Below are 9,351 nucleotides of genomic sequence, written 5' to 3' on the forward strand. Positions count from 1 at the left end.
GAGTGGTAACCATTTAACTTTAAGCACCAGAGCTTGATGAAGTTTCATAAATGTTAAATTCTGTGCACAGTATAAGAATTATCTGATTGAACTGGGAGGAGTGAGAAGTGAATGAATGGACATATTTCCTAAACATATACACTACATGTGCACTTAGAATTAGAAGGGGGTTAAGTTAAGTTAATAGCAATAAGTTAAATTTTGATGTTGTTATTATGTTTAAAGAAAATTAAAAGCAACTTTTGTTTAAGTAACCATTTGTCTTGGTGAATTTCTATTGCTGCTATGTTTTTGGGTCCTCTGGGCTCGTGACAATGCACATTAATTTCCTTTGTGCGCTGGTTGCAAAACGTGTGAGCACACACATGTGCACAGCTTTGAGGGAACAGAGGTCATGGTGCCTTTTTTATGTGCTCACTCCCCCTAATGTTAGAACTTGGCTACGCCCCTGGGTGATAGAGGGGAAGCCACGCTGTTTGAAGAAGGGGGACACCTCTGCATGGAAGACCTCATCCAGGAAGCAGATGTGATGGAAATGGAGGAATTGTGAGAATCCTCACAGGGGACAGGGTGTGAAGAGGTGATGTCGAGGTAGCTTTGGGAGTTAGTAGATTTGTGGAAGATGTCTGACGAGAGTTTGTCTCCCGAAATGGAGATAGCGAGATTGAGAAAAGGGAGAATGTTGCTACAGATGGACCAAGTGAATTTGAGGTCAGCGTGGAAGTTGGCAGCAAAGTGGATGAAGTCAATGCGCTCATCATGGGTACATGAGACAGCACCAAAGTAGTAGTTGCGGAGTAAGAGATGAGGGGCCTTGCCTGTGCAGGCTTGAAGCATGGATTGCTCCATGTAGCCAACAAAAAGGAAGGCATAACTGGAGCCCATGTCGGTACCCACGACTGCCCCTTTAACCTGGAGAAAGTGGGATAAGTCCAAGAAGAAGTTATTGACGGCAAGGATAGGTTCTGCCAGCCAGAGGAGGGTGGTGGTAGAGGGGAACTGGTTGGGTCTATTGTCAAGAAAGAACTTGGTTTGTGGAACTTAGGTAGGAGGTAGAACTGGGCAGTGTGGGTACGGGAAACAACGAGGTTGGAGGCCATGCTAGGGAATCTGCAGGGATCATCTACTGCATCCAGTGCTCCCGTTGAGGTCACTTCTGCATTGGAGAGATGGATGCAGACTGGGAGATCACTTTGTCACCTCAGCTCTGTCTGCCCCAATAGCGTGGCTCTCCCAGTGGCCACTCATTTCAATTCCCTATCCCATTCCCTTCCCTTGTCTATAGTCTCCTTCACTGGCAGGCTGAGACCATCTGCAAATTGGAGTAACAACACCTTATTGGGCACCCTCCATCCGGACAGCATTAACATCGACTTATCCAGTTTCTGTTAAACCACCTCCACACCCCCCCCAACCTTTGCCCCCTGTGCAATGTTCCCTCTAATTTTCAGTAGTCAGTGTGCACAAAAATCTTATGTTGTGCAATTTTTTTTCTTGTGATATAAGTATGTGCGCACTGAATACCTATGTAAATGTAAGCTTGAAATTGTTTCAAGATAATTTTGGCACGATGTGTTTCAGGTGTGGAGTGGAGCCAGGAGCATTCATTCACGCAACCTGGTCTTGTGCAAAGGTAGCCCCACTTTGGCAGGATTTGGCCAATATAACGAAGGTAACCTTCCGTCCGGATGCAACGTTGTACCTGCTGGGGAACCTCGGACATAAACTACAAGTTAACCAAATTCCAAATCAATTTGTATTTATCGATTTGTCCATAGCAAAAAAATGCCTAGTGATGACCCGGAAGTCTGACTCCCCTCTTCTTATCAGTAAGTGGATTATGGAGATGCATCACTGTACTCCCATGGAAAAAATTACGTATAAGCTTAGAAACTGACACAGCACCTTTGTTAAAATATGGCAGCCACACCCTGACTTACAGAGATCCACCAATAGATGGATTAATGAAAGTAACTATATCAGGGGGTGGCTCCATGGCCTCCTTGGATACTCATCAGTGCACTGACACCACACCCAGCCTCTCTCTTTTCTCTCCCTTTTTTTAAAGGGGTGGGAGAGGGAGGGGGAGAAACACCACATGTATGTATGTAGATTGTTGGGATATATCTGTGTACTTTGTAACAGTCTTGATGTTATCTTGTTTATTGAAGGAAAATGAAAAATAAAATATTAAAAAAAAGATAATTTTGGCAAAGCCCATCTCTCATGGCTAATAAAGAAAGTTTTAATATAATACAAGTACGATTGCCTTCTACAAAGTAACGTCTTTAGTTAAGATTTTATTCTATATTTTGAACGACTTTGTTCAGTTTGTTGTTCCATTAAATAAAACATTAATGAGTATTTCTTATTTTTCTGTGATGCAATGTCGAAATGAATTAATAACACCCATCAATTCACAATTCATTATTATTATAGTTGCTGGAAATGGTTAAATCAAAACTCATTCAAGTTGACACACTATCCAGATGCTTAATGTGAAAATCTTCACACAGAGCACAGTTTATGTAGGTTTACAAAATATTTGACATAAAACTACCCAGATTAACATACATTCTTATCCATTCTTTGTAAACTCTATCTATATGAAAATAACTTTCATCCAATTGATAGCTTTGGATTCTCATTCGCATATCTAAATGACATTTACCTAAACAGTTTCTCAGCTTGTTTTTGAGTGGATTAATTAGGCTAAAACCTTGCTCACAGTCTGCACTAGACTCAAGAAAGGTTTTGCAAGGTTCAATTTGAAGTACACATGCCACCATTTGAGCAAAGTTTGAAATCAGTTTGGATTTAATTTTTTCTTGCCTGGAAAATTTGAAATCATTAAACTGTCTACTACAGTATTTTCTTCCAAAAATCATGATATTTTAGATATAAGGCATTAACTTGTTTCTCGCCAAATATGAAGTCACAATCTGCAATTGCTTTACGCCCCATGTTTATTTTGAATTTGACGCGGTGAATCTTTTTCAATAAAAACTCAGTAAACTATCTACAGAATTTGAAACAGATCTTTGTAAACTTTACAATATGAACACTGACCACTAAACACGGATGCAGCTGTACAAACCGGAACAGGAAAGGTGAGGTGATGTAAATTAGTGATGTGCATTTGAAAAACCGACTAACTAGTTAACAGTAACAGTTCGCTAAGAGATTATTTTCAATCAGTATAATCATTATTGACAACATTATTTTAGCTAACTAATACTTTGAGCGCACATTAATTTCCTTTGTGCGCTGGTTGCAAAACGTACACGCGCGCGTTCACACACACACACAGTTTAGAGGGAACAGTGCTCGTTTGTTTTCCTCTCTCTCTCTCTCTCTCATCCCTTTTCCCTCTGTCTCCTTTCACAGAGCCAAAATCAATTCTCACCTCTCAGCTTATCATATCCAATTAACACCTTTAATCTGTTGGTCTTCCCCCTCCTGTTCTTCCCCCTTTCTTTTCCCAGCCTTCAGATACCCAAGGTGACCGTTGGAGGAGGGGCGAAGAGAGACTACTAGAGGAGTGAGTAAAATTGCCTGAAGGCCTATAAAAGGAGTGAAAGGTGAGGTAGCGGCCAGCGAGGAGTGGCTCAGTGAGTGAGTGGGGCAGTGAAGGACTGGAGACTTTAGACTTCGGTGAAGGAGTGGAGACTTGAGACTTTGGCTTGAGGGACTCTTTGGTGAGCAGGGGCTAAGAAGGAGCTCCCTGTGTGGTAAGGTGTCCTTTTTGGTTAGTCGTTTAGTATTATTTGTTTAGTATTTCTTTTAAATACCCTATATATATTAAGAAAGGAGGTAATGGAGTCAGCTGGGGTAGGTAGTCAAGTGCTCCAATTGTGGGATGTGGGAAGTCAGAAACAGCACAGCTGTTCCTCATGACTACACCTGCAAAAGGTGCATCCAATTGCAACTCATGAGCAACCGTGTTAGGGAGCTTGAGTTGCAATTGGATGAACTGAGGATCATAAGGGAAGCAGAGGCAGTGATAGAGAGGCAGTGATAGAGAGGAAAATTTGAAATCATTAAACTGTCTACTACAGTATTTTCTTCCAGAAATCATGATATTTTAGATATAAGGCATTAACTTGTTTCTCGCCAAATATGAAGGCAGAAGTCAAGGAATTGGGTGACTGTGAGGAAAGGAGGGAGAGTGCAGAGTACCCCTGTGGAAATGCCCCTCAGCAACATGTATTCGGCATTGGATACTGCTGGGGGGAACAGCCTATCAGGGACGAGTTGTGGGGGTCAGGTCTCTGGCACAGGGGCTGCCCCTGAGGCTCAGAAGGGAAGGAGGGATAAGAACAGAGTAATTGTGGTTGGGGACTCACTTGTCAGAGGGACAGATAGGAGGTTTGTTGGATGAGATAGGGGATCCAGGTTGGTCTGTTGCCTCCCTCGTGCTAGGGTCAGGGATGTCTCTGATCGAGTTCACAGAATTCTGCAAGGGGAAGCTGAGCAGCCAGAAGTCGTGGTCCATGTGGGGACCAATGACTTAGAATTGGGGATGAGGTCCTGAAACAGGAATACATAGAATTAGGCAGGAAGTTAAAAAACAGGGCCTCTAAGGTAGTAATCTCTGGATTGCTGCCGGTGCCAAGCGCTAGAGAGGGTAGTAATAGGAGGATGTGGAGGATGAATACGTGGCTAAAGAGCTGGTGCAGGGGGCAGGGAATAATATTTTTGGATCATTGAGAACTCTTCTGGGGAAAGTTGGACCTGTACAAAAGGGACGGACTCCACTTGAACTGGAGGGGCAAGCAGATTTGCTAGAGCTGTTGGGGAGGGTTTAAACTAGTTTGGCAGGGGAGTGGGGAGCAGAGTTTGCGAGCAGTGTCTAGGGTGCATGGCCACCTAGTTAAAAATGATAAAGATAACAAAGGAAGGATGGAGGTTAAGGTAAAAGGTAGAATAGGGAATATATGTGAGGGTCATTCTCTGAAATGCATGTACTTTAATGCAAGAAGCATAGTGAACAAGGTAGATGAGCTTAGAGCATGGATTGGCACTTGGAATCATGATGTTGTGGCAATTAGTGAGACCTGGTTACAGGAGGGACAGGACTGGCAACTAAATATTCCAGAATACAAATGTTTTAGATGTGATAGAACAGGGGGTAAAAAAGGGGGAGGAGTTGCTCTGCTTGTTAAGAAGGACATTACTGCCGTGAGGTGGCAGGATGGTTTGGAGGGATCGTCCATTGAGGCTGTTTGGGTGGAATTGAGGGATGGAGGAGGCATGAGGGTACTAATAGGAGTGTATTAGTACACTCCTAATACAAATGGGCCAAGAAAATTGGAAGAACAAATGTGTAAGGAGATAGCATATATGTGTAATAAACATAAGGTAGTGATCATGGGAGATTTTAACTTCCCTCACATTGATATGGGATACCCATACAGTAAGAGGGCTGGATGGGCTAGAATTTGTCAAATGTGTACAAGATAGTTTTCATAATCAATATGTAGAGGAACCGACTTGGGACGGTGTAATACTGGATCTCCTGTTAGGGAATGAGATAGGTCAGGTGTCTGAGGTTAATGTTGGAGAACAAATTGGGTCTAGTGATCACAACTCTATTAGTTTTAGGGTAGTTTTAGGGAAGAGCAAAGAAGGGCCTAAAGTTGAGGTTCTGGATTGGAGAAAAGCAAATTTTGAAGGAATAAGAATGGATTTGGGGAGTATTGAGTGGGACATGATTTTTTCAGGAAAGGATGTAAAAGAAGAAATTTTGAGAGTACAGAGCAGATATGTCCCAGTGAGGATCAAATGAAAGGCTGGAAGTCATAGGGAGCCTTGGTTTTCGAGGAATATTAGAAATTTGGTTAGGAGAAAGAGGGAGGTATAAACAGCAGGGTGATGAGAAATTGAAAGAGGACCACAAGGAGTGTAGAAAAAATCTTAAGAAAGAAATTAGAAAGGCCAAAAAGAGGCACGAAGAGGCTTTGCCAGGCAGAGTAAGAATAAATCCAAAGGGTTTCTGTAGGTACATTAAAAGTAAAAGATTAGTGAGGGATAGAATTGGACCCCTTGTAGATAGGGAGGGTAGGCTATGTGAAAAGTCAGAGGAGATGGGGGAAATTTTAAATGATTTATTTTCCTCGGTATTCACTAGGGAAAAATATATTGTACCAGTTGAAGTAAAGAAAAATAGTGGGGAGGTCATGAATCATGTAAGGATAACCGAGGAGGTAGTGATGGCAGTGTTAAAAAAGATAAAGGTGGACAAAATCTCCGGGTCTGGACAAAGTGTTCCCAAGGACACTCAGGGAGACTAGTGTACAGATAGTGGGGCCATTAACAGAGATATTTAGGATGTCATTGGTCACGGGGGTAGTGCAAGAGGATTGGAGGGTGGCTCATGTTGTTCCACTGTTTAAGAAAGGGTCCAAATGTAAGCCTGGAAATTATAGACCTGTGAGTCTGACGTCTGTGGTGGGCAAGTTGATGGAAAGTGTTATGAGGGATGGCATTTACAAATATTTGGAAGGTAGTAGTCAGCATGGTTTTGTCAGGGGTAGATCATGCTTAACAAACCTTATAGAGTTTTTTGAGGGGGTTACGACAAAGATTGATGAAGGAAAAGCTGTGGATGTTGTCTATTTAGATTTTAGTAAAGCTTTTGACAACGTTCCCCACAGGAGGTTAGGAAAAAAGGTGGAGGCATTAGGTATAAATAAGGAGGTAGTGAAATGGATTCAGCAATGGTGAGATAGGAGGTGTCAGAGAGTAGTGGTAGAAAATTGTTTGTCAAATTGGAGGCCGGTGACTAGTGGAGTTCCTCAGGGATTGGTCCTGGGTCCACTATTGTTTGTTATATATATTAACGATCTAGAAGAAGGGGTGGTAAATTGGATAAGTAAGTTTGCAGATGATACAAAGATTGGTGGTATTGTGGATTGTGAGGAAGATTACCGTAGCTTAAAAAGAGATATAAGAAAGCTAGAGGAGTGGGCTGAGAAATAGCTGATGGAATTTAATACGGATAAGTGTGAAGTGTTGCATTTTGGAAAGGCAAATCTAAATAGGTCATATACATTGAATGGTAGACAATTGAGGAGTGCAGAGCAACAAAGGGATTTAGGAGTTATGGTAAATAGTACCCTCAAAGTTGATACTCAGGTAGATAGAGTGGTGTAGAAGCCATTTGGAATGTTGGCCTTCATAAATTGAATTCAAGAGTTGGGATATTATGATGAAATTATACAAAGCATTGGTGAGGCCAAATTTGGAATACTGTGTGCAGTTTTGGTCACTAAATTATAGGAAGGATATAAACAAAATAGAGAGAGTGTAGAGAAGGTTCACGAGAATGTTGACAGGATGTCAGGGTTTGAGTTACAGAGAAAGGTTGAGCAGCCTGGGGCTTTTTTCTCTTGAGCGTAGAAGATTGAGGGGGGATTTGATGGAGGTGTTCAAGATTTTAAAAGGGACAGAGAGAGTCAACGTGGATAGGCTTCTTCAATTAAGAGTGGGGGATATTCAAACCAGAGGCCATGGTTTGAGATTCCAGGGGGAAAATTATAAGGGGAACATGAGGGGAAATTTCTTCACGCAAAGGGTGGTTGGGATGTGGAATAAGCTTCTGGTGGAGGTGGTTGAAGCAGGAACGTTATTTACATTTAAGGAAAGACTGGATAATTACATGGAAGGGAGAGGATTGGAGGGGTATGGACCAGGTGCTGGTCAGTGGGACTTGGATGGTGGGGATTTGTTCCGGCATGGACTAGTAGGGCCAAACTGCCCTGTTCTGTGCTGTATATGGTTATATTTTTTCACTCATACCTCAGGCTCGAAATGTCAGTAATAAATGTTACCTCCACTAGATGCTGCAAGACTGCTAAGCTCCTCCATCAATTTCTGTATTTTGATTAGAGAGAGTGCATGTTCTGGTTGCCATCTTTGAAAATCCTACGGGTTTCTGGAATTGCTCCTGTGGATTGGAGGATTGCAAATGTGATTGTCCTATTTAAGAAAGAAGGGGTGGAGCAGAGAGTAAAAAACTTTCATCAAAGAATTCCAGCAGATTAACCAAGTTCCTATCTCACGTTCTCATGCAAAACAGAATCTACCTTTCAAAAATAACTAATTAGTGGCAAAATACTTTGGAATGTCCTGAGAACCTTTGTGAGGTCATGCCTGTAAGAATGTGTAAAATGCTGGTCTTATCCAAAAAAAAAATATATTTGCTATTGAAGGTATGGAGTGAAGATTAATCACACTGATTCTTTGAATCCAGATTCCATATTTATTGTCGGAGTACATACATGACATCACATACAACCCTGAGATTCTTTTTCTGTGGGGCTGGCACAATTAGCACCTATTGGTAGTGCAAAAAAAAACTGTACAAATTGTAAACATGTAGATGAACTGTGCAAAACAGAGAACAAAAGAAAATCAATAAAAGTGCACAAGTGAGAGTCACTGATTGAGTTTGTCGTTGAGGAGGGGGAGCAGCTGTTCCTGAACCTGGTGGTGTGAGTCTTATGGCACCTACACCTCTTTCCTGATGGCAGCAGTGAGAACAGAGCAAGTGCTGGGAGGTGTGAATCCTTGATGATTGCTGCTACTCTCTGACAGCAGCGTCCCCTGTAGATGTTCTCAATAGTGGGGAGGGTTTTGTTTGTGATGTCCTGGGCTGTGTCCACTACCTTTTAGAGGGCTTTCTGCTTAGAACTTTTGGTGTCCCCCATACCAGACTGTGATGCAGCTAGTTACCACACTTTCCACCACACCTCTGTAGAAATTTGCCAGGGTTTCTGGTGTCGTACCAAACCTCCGCAACTCCTGAGGAAGTAGAGATGCTGATGTGCTTTCTTCATGATGCCATTAGTGTGTTGGGTCCAGGAAAGATCCTCCGAGATAGTGACTCCCAACAACTTAAATTTTCTCACCCTCTGATCTCCCAATATCACTGGATCATTGGCTTTCCTTTCCTTTTTTTTAATTTAATTTTTTATTTTTCACACCATAAACCACATTGACCATGATACATACTTTTTCCTTTTCAAATATATACAGTGCCATTTTCTCCCCCCCCTCCCTCCTCCCATCCCACCCTCCCTACCTCCCCCCCATCCATTTAAAGTACAAAATCTAGGATACATTAAACCAGTCAAACAATGTTGTCATTCAATAAAAATAAACAAGAAATTCCACTGAGTCAATTCTTTTCATTTCCTTCTCCTTTCATTAATTTAGGTAGTGAATGTCCCCAGTAGGTTTTCTCTATTGTGTTTCATGTAAGGCTCCCATATTTGTTCAAATATTTCAATATTATTTCTTAAACTATATGTTATTTTTTCTAATGGAATACATTTATTCATTTCTACA

Source organism: Narcine bancroftii, chromosome 12 (assembly GCF_036971445.1).
Source record: "Narcine bancroftii isolate sNarBan1 chromosome 12, sNarBan1.hap1, whole genome shotgun sequence".
In the NCBI taxonomy this organism is placed as follows: domain Eukaryota; kingdom Metazoa; phylum Chordata; class Chondrichthyes; order Torpediniformes; family Narcinidae; genus Narcine; species Narcine bancroftii.